This window comes from Ambystoma mexicanum, chromosome 4q (genome assembly GCF_040938575.1).
Source record: "Ambystoma mexicanum isolate Mex_15411 chromosome 4q, UKY_AmexF1_1, whole genome shotgun sequence".
NCBI lineage: Eukaryota > Metazoa > Chordata > Amphibia > Caudata > Ambystomatidae > Ambystoma > Ambystoma mexicanum.
The window spans coordinates 819,205,858-819,226,298 of NC_090928.1; positions in this window are offsets into that span (position 1 = coordinate 819,205,858).

Sequence of the window (20,441 nt, forward strand, 5' to 3'; positions counted from 1 at the left end):
GAAAGTGTTCTAAGAACACTCGTGGTGTCCGTTTACTGTTCGTAAATTAACAAAATGGTGGTGTTCTGAGGACGCTGTCCGTATTGTTATTCGGCAAGTTGAATGTTTTCTAAGAACACTCGCGGTGTCCTGAAATGTTTGTAAATAAACAAAATGGGGGTGTCCTGAGGATGGTGTCTGTATTGTTCGGTGGCAAGTTGAATGTGTTCTAAGATCACTCGTGGTGTCCGCTAAATGTTCTTAAATTAACAAAATGGGGGTATCCTGAGGACGCTGTCCATATTGTTCTCTGGCAAGTTGAATGTTTTCTAAGAACACTTGCGGTGTCCTGAAATGTTCGTAAATTAACAAAATGGGGGTGTTCTGAGGACACTGTCCGTATTGTTCGCTGGCAAGTTGAAAGCGTTCTAAGAACACTTGTGGTGTCCGTTTACTGTTTGTAAATTAACAAAATGGGAGTGTTCTGAGGACGCTGTCCGTATTGTTATTCGGCAAGTTGAATGTTTTCTAAGAACACTCGCGGTGTCCTGAAATGTTCGTAAATAAACAAAATGGGGGTGTTCTGAGGACGCTGTCCGTATTGTTCGCTGGCAAGTTGAAAGTATTCTAAGAACACTCGTGGTGTCCGTTAAATGACGTAAATTAACAAACTGGGGGTGTTCTGAGGACGCTGTCCGTATTGTTCTTTGGCAAGTTGAATGTTTTCTAAGAACACTCGCGGTGTCCTGAAATGTTCGTAAATAAACAAAATGGGGGTGTCCTGAGGACGGTGTCCGTATTGTTCGGTGGCAAGTTGAATGTGTTCTAAGAACACTCGCGGTGTCCGCTAAATGTTCGTAAATTAACAAAATGGGGGTATTCCGAGGACGCTGTTCGTATTGTTCTCTGGCAAGTTGAATGTTTTCTAAGAACACTCGTGGTGTCCGCTAAATGTTCGTAAATTAACAAAATGGGGGTGTCCTGAGGAGGCTGTCCGTATTGTTCTCTGGCAACTTGAATGTGTTCTAAGAACACTTGCGGTGTCCTGAAATGTTCGTAAATTAACAAAATGGGGGTGTTCTGAGGACACTGTCCGTATTGTTCGCTGGCAAGTTAAAAGTGTTCTAAGAAAACTTGTGGTGTGAGTTAAATGTTCGTAAATTAACAAAATGGGGCTGTTCTGAGGACACTGTCCGTATTGTTCTTCGGCAAGTTGAATGTTTTCTAAGAACACTCGCGGTGTCCTGAAATGTTCGTAAATAAACAAAATGGGGGTGTCCTGAGGATGGTGTCTGTATTGTTCGGTGGCAAGTTGAATGTGTTCTAAGATCACTCGTGGTGTCCGCTAAATGTTTGTAAATTAACAAAACGGGGGTGTCCTGAGGACGCTGTCTGTATTGTTCGCTGGCAAGTTGAATGTGTTCTAAGAACACTTGCGGTGTCCTGAAATGTTCGAAAATTAAGAAAATGGGGGTGTTCTGAGGACACTGTCCGTATTGTTCGCTGGCAAGTTGAAAGTGTTCTAAGAACACACGTGGTGTCCGTTAAATGTTCGTAAATTAACAAAATGGGGGTGTTCTGAGGATGCTGTCCGTATTGTTCTTTGGCAAGTTGAATTTGTTCTAAGAACACTCGCAGTGTCCTGAAATGTTTGTAAATAAACAAAATGGGGGTGTCCTGAGGATGGTGTCTGTATTGTTCGGTGGCAAGTTGAATGTGTTCTAAGATCACTCGTGGGTTCCGCTAAATGTTCGTAAATTAACAAAATGGGGGTGTCTTGAGGACGCTGTCCGTATAGTTCTCTGGCAAGTTGAATGTGTTCTAAGAACACTTGCGGTGTCCTGAAATGTTCGTAAATTAACAAAATGGGGGTGTTCTGAGGACACTGTCCGTATTGTTCGCTGGCAAGTTGAAAGTGTTCTAAGAACACTCGTGGTGTCCGTTTACTGTTCGTAAATTAACAAAATGGTGGTGTTCTGAGGACGCTGTCCGTATTGTTATTCGGCAAGTTGAATGTTTTCTAAGAACACTCGCGGTGTCCTGAAATGTTCGTAAATAAACAAAATGGGGGTGTCCTGAGGATGGTGTCTGTATTGTTCGGTGGCAAGTTGAATGTGTTCTAAGATCACTCGTGGTGTCCGCTAAATGTTCTTAAATTAACAAAATGGGGGTATCCTGAGGACGCTGTCCGTATTGTTCTCTGGCAAGTTGAATGTTTTCTAAGAACACTTGCGGTGTCCTGAAATGTTCGTAAATTAACAAAATGGGGGTGTTCTGAGGACACTGTCCGTATTGTTCGCTGGCAAGTTGAAAGCGTTCTAAGAACACTTGTGGTGTCCGTTTACTGTTCGTAAATTAACAAAATGGGAGTGTTCTGAGGACGCTGTCCGTATTGTTATTCGGCAAGTTGAATGTTTTCTAAGAACACTCGCGGTGTCCTGAAATGTTCGTAAATTAACAAAATGGGGGTGTTCTGAGGAAGCTGTCTGTATTGTTCTCTGGCAAGTTTAATGTGTTCTAAGAACACTTGCGGTGTCCTGAAATGTTCGTAAATTAACAAAATGGGGGTGTTCTGAGGACACTGTCCGTATTGTTCGCTGGCAAGTTAAAAGTGTTCTAAGAAAACTTGTGGTGTGAGTTAAATGTTCGTAAATTAACAAAATGGGGCTGTTCTGAGGACGCTGTCCGTATTGTTCTTCGGCAAGTTGAATGTTTTCTAAGAACACTTGCAGTGTCCTGAAATGTTCGTAAATAAACAAAATGGGGGTGTCCTGAGGATGGTGTCTGTATTGTTCGGTGGCAAGTTGAATGTGTTCTAAGATCACTCGTGGTGTCCGCTAAATGTTTGTAAATTAACAAAACGGGGGTGTCCTGAGGACGCTGTCCGTATTGTTCGCTGGCAAGTTGAATGTGTTCTAAGAACACTTGCGGTGTCCTGAAATGTTCGAAAATTAAGAAAATGGGGGTGTTCTGAGGACACTGTCCGTATTGTTCGCTGGCAAGTTGAAAGTGTTCTAAGAACACACGTGGTGTTCGTTAAATGTTCGTAAATTAACAAAATGGGGGTGTTCTGAGGATGCTGTCCGTATTGTTCTTTGGCAAGTTGAATTTGTTCTAAGAACACTCGCAGTGTCCTGAAATGTTTGTAAATAAACAAAATGGGGGTGTCCTGAGGATGGTGTCTGTATTGTTCGGTGGCAAGTTGAATGTGTTCTAAGATCACTCGTGGGTTCCGCTAAATGTTCGTAAATTAACAAAATGGGGGTGTCCTGAGGACGCTGTCTGTATTGTTCTCTGGCAAGTTGAATGTGTTCTAAGAACACTTGCAGTGTCCTGAAATGTTCGTAAATTAACAAAATGGGGGTGTTCTGAGGACGCTGTCCATATTGTTCGCTTGCAAGTTGAAAGTGTTCTAAGAACACTCGTGGTGTCCGCTAAATGTTCGTAAATTAACAAAATGGGGTGTCCTGAGGATGCTGTCCGTATTGTTCTCTGGCAAGTTGAATGTGTTCTAAGAACACTTGCGGTGTCCTGAAATGTTCGTAAATTAACAAAATGGGGGTGTTCTGAGGACACTGTCCGTATTGTTCGCTGGCAAGTTGAAAGTGTTCTAAGAACACTCGTGGTGTCCGTTTACTGTTCGTAAATTAACAAAATGGGGGTGTTCTGAGGACGCTGTCCGTATTGTTATTCGGCAAGTTGAATGTTTTCTAAGAACACTCGCTGTGTCCTGAAATGTTCGTAAATAAACAAAATGGGGGTGTCCTGAGGATGGTGTCTGTATTGTTCGGTGGCAAGTTGAATGTGCTCTAAGTTCACTCGTGGTGTCCGCTAAATGTTCGTAAATTAACAAAATGGGGGTGTCCTGAGGACGCTGTCCGTATTGTTCTCTGGCAAGTTGAATGTGTTCTAAGAACACTTGCGGTGTCCTGAAATGTTCGTAAATTAACAAAATGGGGGTGTCCTGAGGACGCTGTCTGTATTGTTCTCTGGCAAGTTGAATGTGTTCTAAGAACACTCGTGGTGTCCGTTTACTGTTCGTAAATTAACAAAATGGGGGTGTCCTGAGGACGGTGTCCGTATTGTTCGGTGGCAAGTTGAATGTGTTCTAAGAACACTCGTGGTGTCCGTTAAATGTTCGTAAATTAAGAAAATGGGGGTGTTCTGAGGACGCTGTCCGTATTGTTCTTCGGCAAGTTGAATGTTTTCTAAGAACACTCGCGGTGTCCTGAAATGTTCGTAAATAAACAAAATGGGGGTGTCCTGAGAACGGTGTCCGTATTGTTCGGTGGCAAGTTGAAAGTATTCTAAGAACACTCGTGGTGTCCGTTAAATGACGTAAATTAACAAACTGGGGGTGTTCTGAGGACGCTGTCCGTATTGTTCTTTGGCAAGTTGAATGTTTTCTAAGAACACTCGCGGTGTCCTGAAATGTTCGTAAATAAACAAAATGGGGGTGTCCTGAGGACGGTGTCCGTATTGTTCGGTGGCAAGTTGAATGTGTTCTAAGAACACTCGCGGTGTCCGCTAAATGTTCGTAAATTAACAAAATGGGGGTATTCCGAGGACGCTGTTCGTATTGTTCTTTGGCAAGTTGAATGTGTTCTAAGCACACTCGTGGTGACCGCTAAATGTTCGTAAATTAACAAAATGGGGGTGTCCTGAGGAGGCTGTCCGTATTGTTCTCTGGCAAGTTGAATGTGTTCTAAGAACACTCGCGGTGTCCTGAAATGTTCGTAAATAAACAAAATGGGGGTGTTCTGAGGACGCTGTCCGTATTGTTCGCTGGCAAGTTGAAAGTATTCTAAGAACACTCGTGGTGTCCGTTAAATGACGTAAATTAACAAACTGGGGTGTTCTGAGGACGCTGTCCGTATTGTTCTTTGGCAAGTTGAATGTTTTCTAAGAACACTTGCGGTGTCCTGAAATGTTCGTAAATAAACAAAATGGGGGTGTCCTGAGGACGGTGTCCGTATTGTTCGGTGGCAAGTTGAATGTGTTCTAAGAACACTCGCGGTGTCCGCTAAATGTTCGTAAATTAACAAAATGGGGGTATTCCGAGGACGCTGTTCGTATTGTTCTCTGGCAAGTTGAATGTTTTCTAAGAACACTCGTGGTGTCCGCTAAATGTTCGTAAATTAACAAAATGGGGGTGTCCTGAGGAGGCTGTCCGTATTGTTCTCTGGCAACTTGAATGTGTTCTAAGAACACTTGCGGTGTCCTGAAATGTTCGTAAATTAACAAAATGGGGGTGTTCTGAGGACACTGTCCGTATTGTTCGCTGGCAAGTTAAAAGTGTTCTAAGAAAACTTGTGGTGTGAGTTAAATGTTCGTAAATTAACAAAATGGGGCTGTTCTGAGGACGCTGTCCGTATTGTTCTTCGGCAAGTTGAATGTTTTCTAAGAACACTCGCGGTGTCCTGAAATGTTCGTAAATAAACAAAATGGGGGTGTCCTGAGGATGGTGTCTGTATTGTTCGGTGGCAAGTTGAATGTGTTCTAAGATCACTCGTGGTGTCCGCTAAATGTTTGTAAATTAACAAAACGGGGGTGTCCTGAGGACGCTGTCCGTATTGTTCGCTGGCAAGTTGAATGTGTTCTAAGAACACTCGCGGTGTCCGCTAAATGTTCGTAAATTAACAAAATGGGGGTATTCCGAGGACGCTGTTCGTATTGTTCTCTGGCAAGTTGAATGTTTTCTAAGAACACTCGTGGTGTCCGCTAAATGTTCGTAAATTAACAAAATGGGGGTGTCCTGAGGAGGCTGTCCGTATTGTTCTCTGGCAACTTGAATGTGTTCTAAGAACACTTGCGGTGTCCTGAAATGTTCGTAAATTAACAAAATGGGGGTGTTCTGAGGACACTGTCCGTATTGTTCGCTGGCAAGTTAAAAGTGTTCTAAGAAAACTTGTGGTGTGAGTTAAATGTTCGTAAATTAACAAAATGGGGCTGTTCTGAGGACGCTGTCCGTATTGTTCTTCGGCAAGTTGAATGTTTTCTAAGAACATTCGCGGTGTCCTGAAATGTTCGTAAATAAACAAAATGGGGGTGTCCTGAGGATGGTGTCTGTATTGTTCGGTGGCAAGTTGAATGTGTTCTAAGATCACTCGTGGTGTCCGCTAAATGTTTGTAAATTAACAAAACGGGGGTGTCCTGAGGACGCTGTCCGTATTGTTCGCTGGCAAGTTGAATGTGTTCTAAGAACACTTGCGGTGTCCTGAAATGTTCGAAAATTAAGAAAATGGGGGTGTTCTGAGGACACTGTCCGTATTGTTCGCTGGCAAGTTGAAAGTGTTCTAAGAACACACGTGGTGTCCGTTAAATGTTCGTAAATTAACAAAATGGGGGTGTTCTGAGGATGCTGTCCGTATTGTTCTTTGGCAAGTTGAATTTGTTCTAAGAACACTCGCAGTGTCCTGAAATGTTTGTAAATAAACAAAATGGGGGTGTCCTGAGGATGGTGTCTGTATTGTTCGGTGGCAAGTTGAATGTGTTCTAAGATCACTCGTGGGTTCCGCTAAATGTTCGTAAATTAACAAAATGGGGGTGTCTTGAGGACGCTGTCCGTATAGTTCTCTGGCAAGTTGAATGTGTTCTAAGAACACTTGCGGTGTCCTGAAATGTTCGTAAATTAACAAAATGGGGGTGTTCTGAGGACGCTGTCCGTATTGTTCGCTGGCAAGTTGAAAGTATTCTAAGAACACTTTTGGTGTCCGTTAAATATTGAAAATTAACAAACTGGGGGTGTTCTGAGGACGCTGTCCGTATTGTTCTTTGGCAAGTTGAATGTTTTCTAAGAACACTCGCGGTGTCCTGAAATGTTCGTAAATAAACAAAATGGGGGTGTCCTGAGGACAGTGTCCATATTGTTCGGTGGCAAGTTGAATGTGTTCTAAGAACACTCGCGGTGTCCGCTTAATGTTCGTAAATTAACAAAATGGGGGTATTCCGAGGATGCTGTCCGTATTGTTCTTTGGCAAGTTGAATGTGTTCTAAGAACACTCGCGGTGTCCTGAAATGTTTGTAAATAAACAAAATGGGGGTGTCCTGAGGATGGTGTCCGTATTGTTCGGTGGCAAGTTGAATGTGTTCTAAGATCACTCGTGGTGTCGGCTAAATGTTCGTAAATTAACAAAATGGGGGTGTCCTGAGGACGCTGTCTGTATTGTTCTCTGGCAAGTTGAATGTGTTCTAAGAACACTTGCGGTGTCCTGAAATGTTCGTAAATTAACAAAATGGGGGTGTTCTGAGGACGCTGTCCATATTGTTCGCTGGCAAGTTGAAAGTGTTCTAAGAACACTCGTGGTGTCCGCTAAATGTTCGTAAATTAACAAAATGGGGTGTCCTGAGGATGCTGTCCGTATTGTTCTCTGGCAAGTTGAATGTGTTCTAAGAACACTTGCGGTGTCCTGAAATGTTCGTAAATTAACAAAATGGGGGTGTTCTGAGGACACTGTCCGTATTGTTCGCTGGCAAGTTGAAAGTGTTCTAAGAACACTCGTGGTGTCCGTTTACTGTTCGTAAAATAACAAAATGGGGGTGTTCTGAGGACGCTGTCCGTATTGTTATTCGGCAAGTTGAATGTTTTCTAAGAACACTCGCTGTGTCCTGAAATGTTCGTAAATAAACAAAATGGGGGTGTCCTGAGGATGGTGTCTGTATTGTTCGGTGGCAAGTTGAATGTGCTCTAAGATCACTCGTGGTGTCCGCTAAATGTTCGTAAATTAACAAAATGGGGGTGTCCTGAGGACGCTGTCCGTATTGTTCTCTGGCAAGTTGAATGTGATCTAAGAACACTTGCGGTGTCCTGAAATGTTCGTAAATTAACAAAATGGGGGTGTTCTGAGGACACTGTCCGTATTGTTCGCTGGCAAGTTGAAAGTGTTCTAAGAACACTCGTGGTATCCGTTTACTGTTCGTAAATTAACAAAATGGGGGTGTTCTGAGGACGCTGTCCGTATTGTTATTCGGCAAGTTGAATGTTTTCTAAGAACACTCGCTGTGTCCTGAAATGTTCGTAAATAAACAAAATGGGGGTGTCCTGAGGATGGTGTCTGTATTGTTCGGTGGCAAGTTGAATGTGCTCTAAGATCACTCGTGGTGTCCGCTAAATGTTCGTAAATTAACAAAATGGGGGTGTCCTGAGGACGCTGTCCGTATTGTTCTCTGGCAAGTTGAATGTGTTCTAAGAACACTTGCGGTGTCCTGAAATGTTCGTAAATTAACAAAATGGGGGTGTTCTGAGGACGCTGCCCGTATTGTTCGCTGGCAAGTTAAAAGTATTCTAAGAACACTCGTGGTGTCCGTTAAATGACGTAAATTAACAAACTGGGGGTGTTCTGAGGACGCTGTCCGTATTGTTCTTTGGCAAGTTGAATGTTTTCTAAGAACACTCGCGGTGTCCTGAAATGTTCTTAAATAAACAAAATGGGGGTGTCCTGAGAACGGTGTCCGTATTGTTCGGTGGCAAGTTGAATGTGTTCTAAGAACACTCGCGGTGTCCGCTAAATGTTCGTAAATTAACAAAATGGGGTATTCCGAGGTCGCTGTTCGTATTGTTCTTTGGCAAGTTGAATGTGTTCTAAGCACACTCGTGGTGACCGCTAAATGTTCGTAAATTAACAAAATGGGGGTGTCCTGAGGAGGCTGTCCGTATTGTTCTCTGGCAAGTTGAATGTGTTCTAAGAACACTTGCGGTGTCCTGAAATGTTCGTAAATTAACAAAATGGGGGTGTTCTGAGGACACTGTCCGTATTGTTCGCTGGCAAGTTGAAAGTGTTCTAAGAACACTCGTGGTGTCCGTTAAATGTTCGTAAATTAAGAAAATGGGGGTGTTCTGAGGACGCTGTCCGTATTGTTCTTTGGCAAGTTGAATGTTTTCTAAGAACACTCGCGGTGTCCTGAAATGTTCGTAAATAAACAAAATGGGGGTGTCCTGAGAACGGTGTCCGTATTGTTCGGTGGCAAGTTGAATGTGTTCTAAGAACACTCGCGGTGTCCGCTAAATGTTCGTAAATTAACAAAATGGGGGTATTCCGAGGACGCTGTTCGTATTGTTCTTTGGCAAGTTGAATGTGTTCTAAGCACACTCGTGGTGACCGCTAAATGTTCGTAAATTAACAAAATGGGGGTGTCCTGAGGACGCTGTCCGTATTGTTCTCTGGCAAGTTGAATGTGTTCTAAGAACACTTGTGGTGTCCTGAAATGATCGTAAATTAACAAAATGGGGGTGTTCTGAGGACACTGTCCGTATTGTTCGCTGGCAAGTTGAAAGTGTTCTAAGAACACTCGTGGTATCCGTTTACTGTTCGTAAATTAACAAAATGGGGGTGTTCTGAGGACGCTGTCCGTATTGTTATTCGGCAAGTTGAATGTTTTCTAAGAACACTCGCTGTGTCCTGAAATGTTCGTAAATAAACAAAATGGGGGTGTCCTGACATTGGTGTCTGTATTGTTCGGTGGCAAGTTGAATATGCTCTAAGATCACTCGTGGTGTCCGCTAAATGTTCGTAAATTAACAAAATGGGGGTGTCCTGAGGACGCTGTCCGTATTGTTCTCTGGCAAGTTGAATGTGTTCTAAGAACACTCGTGGTGTCCGTTAAATGTTCGTAAATTAAGAAAATGGGGGTGTTCTGAGGACGCTGTCCGTATTGTTCTTCGGCAAGTTGAATGTTTTCTAAGAACACTTGCGGTGTCCTGAAATGTTCGTAAATAAACAAAATGAGGGTGTCCTTAGAACGGTGTCCGTATTGTTCGGTGGCAAGTTGAATGTGTTCTAAGAACACTCGCGGTGTCCGCTAAATGTTCGTAAATTAACAAAATGGGGGTATTCCGAGGACGCTGTTCGTATTGTTCTTTGGCAAGTTGAATGTGTTCTAAGCACACTCGTGGTGTCCGTTAAATGTTCGTAAATTAACAAAATGGGGGTGTCCTGAGGAGGCTGTCCGTATTGTTCTCTGGCAAGTTGAATGTGTTCTAAGAACACTTGCGGTGTCCTGAAATGTTCGTAAATTAACAAAATGGGGGTGTTCTGAGGACACTGTCCGTATTGTTCGCTGGCAAGTTGAAAGTGTTCTAAGAACACTCGTGGTGTCCGTTAAATGTTCGTAAATTAAGATAATGGGGGTGTTCTGAGGACGCTGTCCGTATTGTTCTTCGGCAAGTTGAATGTTTTCTAAGAACACTCGCGGTGTCCTGAAATGTTCGTAAATTAACAAAATGGGGGTATTCCGAGGACGCTGTTCGTATTGTTCTCTGGCAAGTTGAATGTTTTCTAAGAACACTCGTGGTGTCCGCTAAATGTTCGTAAATTAACAAAATGGGGGTGTCCTGAGGAGGCTGTCCGTATTGTTCTCTGGCAACTTGAATGTGTTCTAAGAACACTTGCGGTGTCCTGAAATGTTCGTAAATTAACAAAATGGGAGTGTTCTGAGGACACTGTCCGTATTGTTCGCTGGCAAGTTAAAAGTGTTCTAAGAAAACTTGTGGTGTGAGTTAAATGTTCGTAAATTAACAAAATGGGGCTGTTCTGAGGACGCTGTCCGTATTGTTCTTCGGCAAGTTGAATGTTTTCTAAGAACACTCGCGGTGTCCTGAAATGTTCGTAAATAAACAAAATGGGGGTGTCCTGAGGATGGTGTCTGTATTGTTCGGTGGCAAGTTGAATGTGTTCTAAGATCACTCAGGGTGTCCGCTAAATGTTTGTAAATTAACAAAACGGGGGTGTCCTGAGGACGCTGTCCGTATTGTTCGCTGGCAAGTTGAATGTGTTCTAAGAACACTTGCGGTGTCCTGAAATGTTCGAAAATTAAGAAAATGGGGGTGTTCTGAGGACACTGTCCGTATTGTTCGCTGGCAAGTTGAAAGTGTTCTAAGAACACTCGCAGTGTCCTGAAATGTTTGTAAATAAACAAAATGGGGGTGTCCTGAGGATGGTGTCTGTATTGTTCGGTGGCAAGTTGAATGTGTTCTAAGATCACTCGTGGGTTCCGCTAAATGTTCGTAAATTAACAAAATGGGGGTGTCTTGAGGACGCTGTCCGTATTGTTTTCTGGCAAGTTGAATGTGTTCTAAGAACACTCGTGGTGTCCGTTAAATGTTCGTAAATTAACAAAATGGGGGTGTCCTGAGGAGGCTGTCCGTATTGTTCTCTGGCAAGTTGAATGTGTTCTAAGAACACTTGCAGTGTCCTGAAATGTTCGTAAATTAACAAAATGGGGGTGTTCTGAGGACACTGTCCGTATTGTTCGCTGGCAAGTTGAAAGTGTTCTAAGAACACTCGTGGTGTCCGTTAAATGTTCGTAAATTAAGATAATGGGGGTGTTCTGAGGACGCTGTCCGTATTGTTCTTCGGCAAGTTGAATGTTTTCTAAGAACACTCGCGGTGTCCTGAAATGTTCGTAAATTAACAAAATGGGGGTATTCCGAGGACGCTTTTCGTATTGTTCTCTGGCAAGTTGAATGTTTTCTAAGAACACTCGTGGTGTCCGCTAAATGTTCGTAAATTAACAAAATGGGGGTGTCCTGAGGAGGCTGTCCGTATTGTTCTCTGGCAACTTGAATGTGTTCTAAGAACACTTGCGGTGTCCTGAAATGTTCGTAAATTAACAAAATGGGAGTGTTCTGAGGACACTGTCCGTATTGTTCGCTGGCAAGTTAAAAGTGTTCTAAGAAAACTTGTGGTGTGAGTTAAATGTTCGTAAATTAACAAAATGGGGCTGTTCTGAGGACGCTGTCCGTATTGTTCTTCGGCAAGTTGAATGTTTTCTAAGATCACTCGGGGTGTCCGCTAAATGTTTGTAAATTAACAAAACGGGGGTGTCCTGAGGACGCTGTCCGTATTGTTCGCTGGCAAGTTGAATGTGTTCTAAGAACACTTGCGGTGTCCTGAAATGTTCGAAAATTAAGAAAATGGGGGTGTTCTGAGGACACTGTCCGTATTGTTCGCTGGCAAGTTGAAAGTGTTCTAAGAACACACGTGGTGTCCGTTAAATGTTCGTAAATTAACAAAATGGGGGTGTTCTGAGGATGCTGTCCGTATTGTTCTTTGGCAAGTTGAATTTGTTCTAAGAACACTCGCAGTGTCCTGAAATGTTTGTAAATAAACAAAATGGGGGTGTCCTGAGGATGGTGTATGTATTGTTCGGTGGCAAGTTGAATGTGTTCTAAGATCACTCGTGGGTTCCGCTAAATGTTCGTAAATTAACAAAATGGGGGTGTCTTGAGGACGCTGTCCGTATAGTTCTCTGGCAAGTTGAATGTGTTCTAAGAACACTTGCGGTGTCCTGAAATGTTCGTAAATTAACAAAATGGGGGTGTTCTGAGGACGCTGTCCGTATTGTTCGCTGGCAAGTTGAAAGTATTCTAAGAACACTCTTGGTGTCCGTTAAATATTGAAAATTAACAAACTGGGGGTGTTCTGAGGACGCTGTCCGTATTGTTCTTTGGCAAGTTGAATGTTTTCTAAGAACACTCGCGGTGTCCTGAAATGTTCGTAAATAAACAAAATGGGGGTGTCCTGAGGACGGTGTCCGTATTGTTCGGTGGCAAGTTGAATGTGTTCTAAGAACACTCGCGGTGTCCGCTTAATGTTCGTAAATTAACAAAATGGGGGTATTCCGAGGATGCTGTCCGTATTGTTCTTTGGCAAGTTGAATGTGTTCTAAGAACACTCGCGGTGTCCTGAAATGTTTGTAAATAAACAAAATGGGGGTGTCCTGAGGATGGTGTCCGTATTGTTCGGTGGCAAGTTGAATGTGTTCTAAGATCACTCGTGGTGTCCGCTAAATGTTCGTAAATTAACAAAATGGGGGTGTCCTGAGGACGCTGTCTGTATTGTTCTCTGGCAAGTTGAATGTCTTCTAAGAACACTTGCGGTGTCGTGAAATGTTTGTAAATTAACAAAATGGGGGTGTTCTGAGGACGCTGTCCATATTGTTCGCTGGCAAGTTGAAAGTGTTCTAAGAACACTCGTGGTGTCCGCTAAATGTTCGTAAATTAACAAAATGGGGGTGTTCTGAGGACGCTGTCCGTATTGTTATTCGGCAAGTTGAATGTTTTCTAAGAACACTCGCTGTGTCCTGAAATGTTCGTAAATAAACAAAATGGGGGTGTCCTGAGGATGGTGTCTGTATTGTTCGGTGGCAAGTTGAATGTGCTCTAAGATCACTCGTGGTGTCCGCTAAATGTTCGTAAATTAACAAAATGGGGGTGTCCTGGGGACGCTGTCCGTATTGTTCTCTGGCAAGTTGAATGTGTTCTAAGAACACTCGCGGTGTCCTGAAATGTTCGTAAATTAACAAAATGGGGGTGTTCTGAGGACACTGTCCGTATTGTTCGCTGGCAAGTTGAAAGTGTTCTAAGAACACTCGTGGTGTCCGTTTACTGTTCGTAAATTAACAAAATGGGGGTGTCCTGAGGACGCTGTCCGTATTGTTCTCTGGCAAGTTGAATGTGTTCTAAGAACACTTGCGGTGTCCTGAAATGTTCGTAAATTAACAAAATGGGGGTGTCCTGAGGACGGTGTCCGTATTGTTCGGTGGCAAGTTGAATGTGTTCTAAGAACACTCGTGGTGTCCGTTAAATGTTCGTAAATTAAGAAAATGGGGGTGTTCTGAGGACGCTGTCCGTATTGTTCTTCGGCAAGTTGAATGTTTTCTAAGAACACTCGCGGTGTCCTGAAATGTTCGTAAATAAACAAAATGGGGGTGTCCTGAGAACGGTGTCCGTATTGTTCGGTGGCAAGTTGAAAGTATTCTAAGAACACTCGTGGTGTCCGTTAAATGACGTAAATTAACAAACTGGGGGTGTTCTGAGGACGCTGTCCGTATTGTTCTTTGGCAAGTTGAATGTTTTCTAAGAACACTCGCGGTGTCCTGAAATGTTCGTAAATAAACAAAATGGGGGTGTCCTGAGGACGGTGTCCGTATTGTTCGGTGGCAAGTTGAATGTGTTCTAAGAACACTCGCGGTGTCCGCTAAATGTTCGTAAATTAACAAAATGGGGGTATTCCGAGGACGCTGTTCGTATTGTTCTTTGGCAAGTTGAATGTGTTCTAAGCACACTCGTGGTGACCGCTAAATGTTCGTAAATTAACAAAATGGGGGTGTCCTGAGGAGGCTGTCCGTATTGTTCTCTGGCAAGTTGAATGTGTTCTAAGAACACTCGCGGTGTCCTGAAATGTTCGTAAATAAACAAAATGGGGGTGTTCTGAGGACGCTGTCCGTATTGTTCGCTGGCAAGTTGAAAGTATTCTAAGAACACTCGTGGTGTCCGTTAAATGACGTAAATTAACAAACTGGGGTGTTCTGAGGACGCTGTCCGTATTGTTCTTTGGCAAGTTGAATGTTTTCTAAGAACACTTGCGGTGTCCTGAAATGTTCGTAAATAAACAAAATGGGGGTGTCCTGAGGACGGTGTCCGTATTGTTCGGTGGCAAGTTGAATGTGTTCTAAGAACACTCGCGGTGTCCGCTAAATGTTCGTAAATTAACAAAATGGGGGTATTCCGAGGACGCTGTTCGTATTGTTCTCTGGCAAGTTGAATGTTTTCTAAGAACACTCGTGGTGTCCGCTAAATGTTCGTAAATTAACAAAATGGGGGTGTCCTGAGGAGGCTGTCCGTATTGTTCTCTGGCAACTTGAATGTGTTCTAAGAACACTTGCGGTGTCCTGAAATGTTCGTAAATTAACAAAATGGGGGTGTTCTGAGGACACTGTCCGTATTGTTCGCTGGCAAGTTAAAAGTGTTCTAAGAAAACTTGTGGTGTGAGTTAAATGTTCGTAAATTAACAAAATGGGGCTGTTCTGAGGACGCTGTCCGTATTGTTCTTCGGCAAGTTGAATGTTTTCTAAGAACACTCGCGGTGTCCTGAAATGTTCGTAAATAAACAAAATGGGGGTGTCCTGAGGATGGTGTCTGTATTGTTCGGTGGCAAGTTGAATGTGTTCTAAGATCACTCGTGGTGTCCGCTAAATGTTTGTAAATTAACAAAACGGGGGTGTCCTGAGGACGCTGTCCGTATTGTTCGCTGGCAAGTTGAATGTGTTCTAAGAACACTCGCGGTGTCCGCTAAATGTTCGTAAATTAACAAAATGGGGGTATTCCGAGGACGCTGTTCGTATTGTTCTCTGGCAAGTTGAATGTTTTCTAAGAACACTCGTGGTGTCCGCTAAATGTTCGTAAATTAACAAAATGGGGGTGTCCTGAGGAGGCTGTCCGTATTGTTCTCTGGCAACTTGAATGTGTTCTAAGAACACTTGCGGTGTCCTGAAATGTTCGTAAATTAACAAAATGGGGGTGTTCTGAGGACACTGTCCGTATTGTTCGCTGGCAAGTTAAAAGTGTTCTAAGAAAACTTGTGGTGTGAGTTAAATGTTCGTAAATTAACAAAATGGGGCTGTTCTGAGGACGCTGTCCGTATTGTTCTTCGGCAAGTTGAATGTTTTCTAAGAACATTCGCGGTGTCCTGAAATGTTCGTAAATAAACAAAATGGGGGTGTCCTGAGGATGGTGTCTGTATTGTTCGGTGGCAAGTTGAATGTGTTCTAAGATCACTCGTGGTGTCCGCTAAATGTTTGTAAATTAACAAAACGGGGGTGTCCTGAGGACGCTGTCCGTATTGTTCGCTGGCAAGTTGAATGTGTTCTAAGAACACTTGCGGTGTCCTGAAATGTTCGAAAATTAAGAAAATGGGGGTGTTCTGAGGACACTGTCCGTATTGTTCGCTGGCAAGTTGAAAGTGTTCTAAGAACACACGTGGTGTCCGTTAAATGTTCGTAAATTAACAAAATGGGGGTGTTCTGAGGATGCTGTCCGTATTGTTCTTTGGCAAGTTGAATTTGTTCTAAGAACACTCGCAGTGTCCTGAAATGTTTGTAAATAAACAAAATGGGGGTGTCCTGAGGATGGTGTCTGTATTGTTCGGTGGCAAGTTGAATGTGTTCTAAGATCACTCGTGGGTTCCGCTAAATGTTCGTAAATTAACAAAATGGGGGTGTCTTGAGGACGCTGTCCGTATAGTTCTCTGGCAAGTTGAATGTGTTCTAAGAACACTTGCGGTGTCCTGAAATGTTCGTAAATTAACAAAATGCGGGTGTTCTGAGGACGCTGTCCGTATTGTTCGCTGGCAAGTTGAAAGTATTCTAAGAACACTTTTGGTGTCCGTTAAATATTGAAAATTAACAAACTGGGGGTGTTCTGAGGACGCTGTCCGTATTGTTCTTTGGCAAGTTGAATGTTTTCTAAGAACACTCGCGGTGTCCTGAAATGTTCGTAAATAAACAAAATGGGGGTGTCCTGAGGACAGTGTCCATATTGTTCGGTGGCAAGTTGAATGTGTTCTAAGAACACTCGCGGTGTCCGCTTAATGTTCGTAAATTAACAAAATGGGGGTATTCCGAGGATGCTGTCCGTATTGTTCTTTGGCAAGTTGAATGTGTTCTAAGAACACTCGCGGTGTCCTGAAATGTTTGTAAATAAACAAAATGGGGGTGTCCTGAGGATGGTGTCCGTATTGTTCGGTGGCAAGTTGAATGTGTTCTAAGATCACTCGTGGTGTCGGCTAAATGTTCGTAAATTAACAAAATGGGGGTGTCCTGAGGACGCTGTCTGTATTGTTCTCTGGCAAGTTGAATGTGTTCTAAGAACACTTGCGGTGTCCTGAAATGTTCGTAAATTAACAAAATGGGGGTGTTCTGAGGACGCTGTCCATATTGTTCGCTGGCAAGTTGAAAGTGTTCTAAGAACACTCGTGGTGTCCGCTAAATGTTCGTAAATTAACAAAATGGGGTGTCCTGAGGATGCTGTCCGTATTGTTCTCTGGCAAGTTGAATGTGTTCTAAGAACACTTGCGGTGTCCTGAAATGTTCGTAAATTAACAAAATGGGGGTGTTCTGAGGACACTGTCCGTATTGTTCGCTGGCAAGTTGAAAGTGTTCTAAGAACACTCGTGGTGTCCGTTTACTGTTCGTAAAATAACAAAATGGGGGTGTTCTGAGGACGCTGTCCGTATTGTTATTCGGCAAGTTGAATGTTTTCTAAGAACACTCGCTGTGTCCTGAAATGTTCGTAAATAAACAAAATGGGGGTGTCCTGAGGATGGTGTCTGTATTGTTCGGTGGCAAGTTGAATGTGCTCTAAGATCACTCGTGGTGTCCGCTAAATGTTCGTAAATTAACAAAATGGGGGTGTCCTGAGGACGCTGTCCGTATTGTTCTCTGGCAAGTTGAATGTGATCTAAGAACACTTGCGGTGTCCTGAAATGTTCGTAAATTAACAAAATGGGGGTGTTCTGAGGACACTGTCCGTATTGTTCGCTGGCAAGTTGAAAGTGTTCTAAGAACACTCGTGGTATCCGTTTACTGTTCGTAAATTAACAAAATGGGGGTGTTCTGAGGACGCTGTCCGTATTGTTATTCGGCAAGTTGAATGTTTTCTAAGAACACTCGCTGTGTCCTGAAATGTTCGTAAATAAACAAAATGGGGGTGTCCTGAGGATGGTGTCTGTATTGTTCGGTGGCAAGTTGAATGTGCTCTAAGATCACTCGTGGTGTCCGCTAAATGTTCGTAAATTAACAAAATGGGGGTGTCCTGAGGACGCTGTCCGTATTGTTCTCTGGCAAGTTGAATGTGTTCTAAGAACACTTGCGGTGTCCTGAAATGTTCGTAAATTAACAAAATGGGGGTGTTCTGAGGACGCTGCCCGTATTGTTCGCTGGCAAGTTAAAAGTATTCTAAGAACACTCGTGGTGTCCGTTAAATGACGTAAATTAACAAACTGGGGGTGTTCTGAGGACGCTGTCCGTATTGTTCTTTGGCAAGTTGAATGTTTTCTAAGAACACTCGCGGTGTCCTGAAATGTTCTTAAATAAACAAAATGGGGGTGTCCTGAGAACGGTGTCCGTATTGTTCGGTGGCAAGTTGAATGTGTTCTAAGAACACTCGCGGTGTCCGCTAAATGTTCGTAAATTAACAAAATGGGGTATTCCGAGGTCGCTGTTCGTATTGTTCTTTGGCAAGTTGAATGTGTTCTAAGCACACTCGTGGTGACCGCTAAATGTTCGTAAATTAACAAAATGGGGGTGTCCTGAGGAGGCTGTCCGTATTGTTCTCTGGCAAGTTGAATGTGTTCTAAGAACACTTGCGGTGTCCTGAAATGTTCGTAAATTAACAAAATGGGGGTGTTCTGAGGACACTGTCCGTATTGTTCGCTGGCAAGTTGAAAGTGTTCTAAGAACACTCGTGGTGTCCGTTAAATGTTCGTAAATTAAGAAAATGGGGGTGTTCTGAGGACGCTGTCCGTATTGTTCTTTGGCAAGTTGAATGTTTTCTAAGAACACTCGCGGTGTCCTGAAATGTTCGTAAATAAACAAAATGGGGGTGTCCTGAGAACGGTGTCCGTATTGTTCGGTGGCAAGTTGAATGTGTTCTAAGAACACTCGCGGTGTCCGCTAAATGTTCGTAAATTAACAAAATGGGGGTATTCCGAGGACGCTGTTCGTATTGTTCTTTGGCAAGTTGAATGTGTTCTAAGCACACTCGTGGTGACCGCTAAATGTTCGTAAATTAACAAAATGGGGGTGTCCTGAGGACGCTGTCCGTATTGTTCTCTGGCAAGTTGAATGTGTTCTAAGAACACTTGTGGTGTCCTGAAATGTTCGTAAATTAACAAAATGGGGGTGTTCTGAGGACACTGTCCGTATTGTTCGCTGGCAAGTTGAAAGTGTTCTAAGAACACTCGTGGTATCCGTTTACTGTTCGTAAATTAACAAAATGGGGGTGTTCTGAGGACGCTGTCCGTATTGTTATTCGGCAAGTTGAATGTTTTCTAAGAACACTCGCTGTGTCCTGAAATGTTCGTAAATAAACAAAATGGGGGTGTCCTGAGGATGGTGTCTGTATTGTTCGGTGGCAAGTTGAATATGCTCTAAGATCACTCGTGGTGTCCGCTAAATGTTCGTAAATTAACAAAATGGGGGTGTCCTGAGGACGCTGTCCGTATTGTTCTCTGGCAAGTTGAATGTGTTCTAAGAACACTCGTGGTGTCCGTTAAATGTTCGTAAATTAAGAAAATGGGGGTGTTCTGAGGACGCTGTCCGTATTGTTCTTCGGCAAGTTGAATGTTTTCTAAGAACACTTGCGGTGTCCTGAAATGTTCGTAAATAAACAAAATGAGGGTGTCCTTAGAACGGTGTCCGTATTGTTCGGTGGCAAGTTGAATGTGTTCTAAGAACACTCGCGGTGTCCGCTAAATGTTCGTAAATTAACAAAATGGGGGTATTCCGAGGACGCTGTTCGTATTGTTCTTTGGCAAGTTGAATGTGTTCTAAGCACACTCGTGGTGTCCGTTAAATGTTCGTAAATTAACAAAATGGGGGTGTCCTGAGGAGGCTGTCCGTATTGTTCTCTGGCAAGTTGAATGTGTTCTAAGAACACTTGCGGTGTCCTGAAATGTTCGTAAATTAACAAAATGGGGGTGTTCTGAGGACACTGTCCGTATTGTTCGCTGGCAAGTTGAAAGTGTTCTAAGAACACTCGTGGTGTCCGTTAAATGTTCGTAAATTAAGATAATGGGGGTGTTCTGAGGACGCTGTCCGTATTGTTCTTCGGCAAGTTGAATGTTTTCTAAGAACACTCGCGGTGTCCTGAAATGTTCGTAAATTAACAAAATGGGGGTATTCCGAGGACGCTGTTCGTATTGTTCTCTGGCAAGTTGAATGTTTTCTAAGAACACTCGTGGTGTCCGCTAAATGTTCGTAAATTAACAAAATGGGGGTGTCCTGAGGAGGCTGTCCGTATTGTTCTCTGGCAACTTGAATGTGTTCTAAGAACACTTGCGGTGTCCTGAAATGTTCGTAAATTAACAAAATGGGAGTGTTCTGAGGACACTGTCCGTATTGTTCGCTGGCAAGTTAAAAGTGTTCTAAGAAAACTTGTGGTGTGAGTTAAATGTTCGTAAATTAACAAAATGGGGCTGTTCTGAGGACGCTGTCCGTATTGTTCTTCGGCAAGTTGAATGTTTTCTAAGAACACTCGCGGTGTCCTGAAATGTTCGTAAATAAACAAAATGGGGGTGTCCTGAGGATGGTGTCTGTATTGTTCGGTGGCAAGTTGAATGTGTTCTAAGATCACTCAGGGTGTCCGCTAAATGTTTGTAAATTAACAAAACGGGGGTGTCCTGAGGACGCTGTCCGTATTGTTCGCTGGCAAGTTGAATGTGTTCTAAGAACACTTGCGGTGTCCTGAAATGTTCGAAAATTAAGAAAATGGGGGTGTTCTGAGGACACTGTCCGTATTGTTCGCTGGCAAGTTGAAAGTGTTCTAAGAACACTCGCAGTGTCCTGAAATGTTTGTAAATAAACAAAATGGGGGTGTCCTGAGGATGGTGTCTGTATTGTTCGGTGGCAAGTTGAATGTGTTCTAAGATCACTCGTGGGTTCCGCTAAATGTTCGTAAATTAACA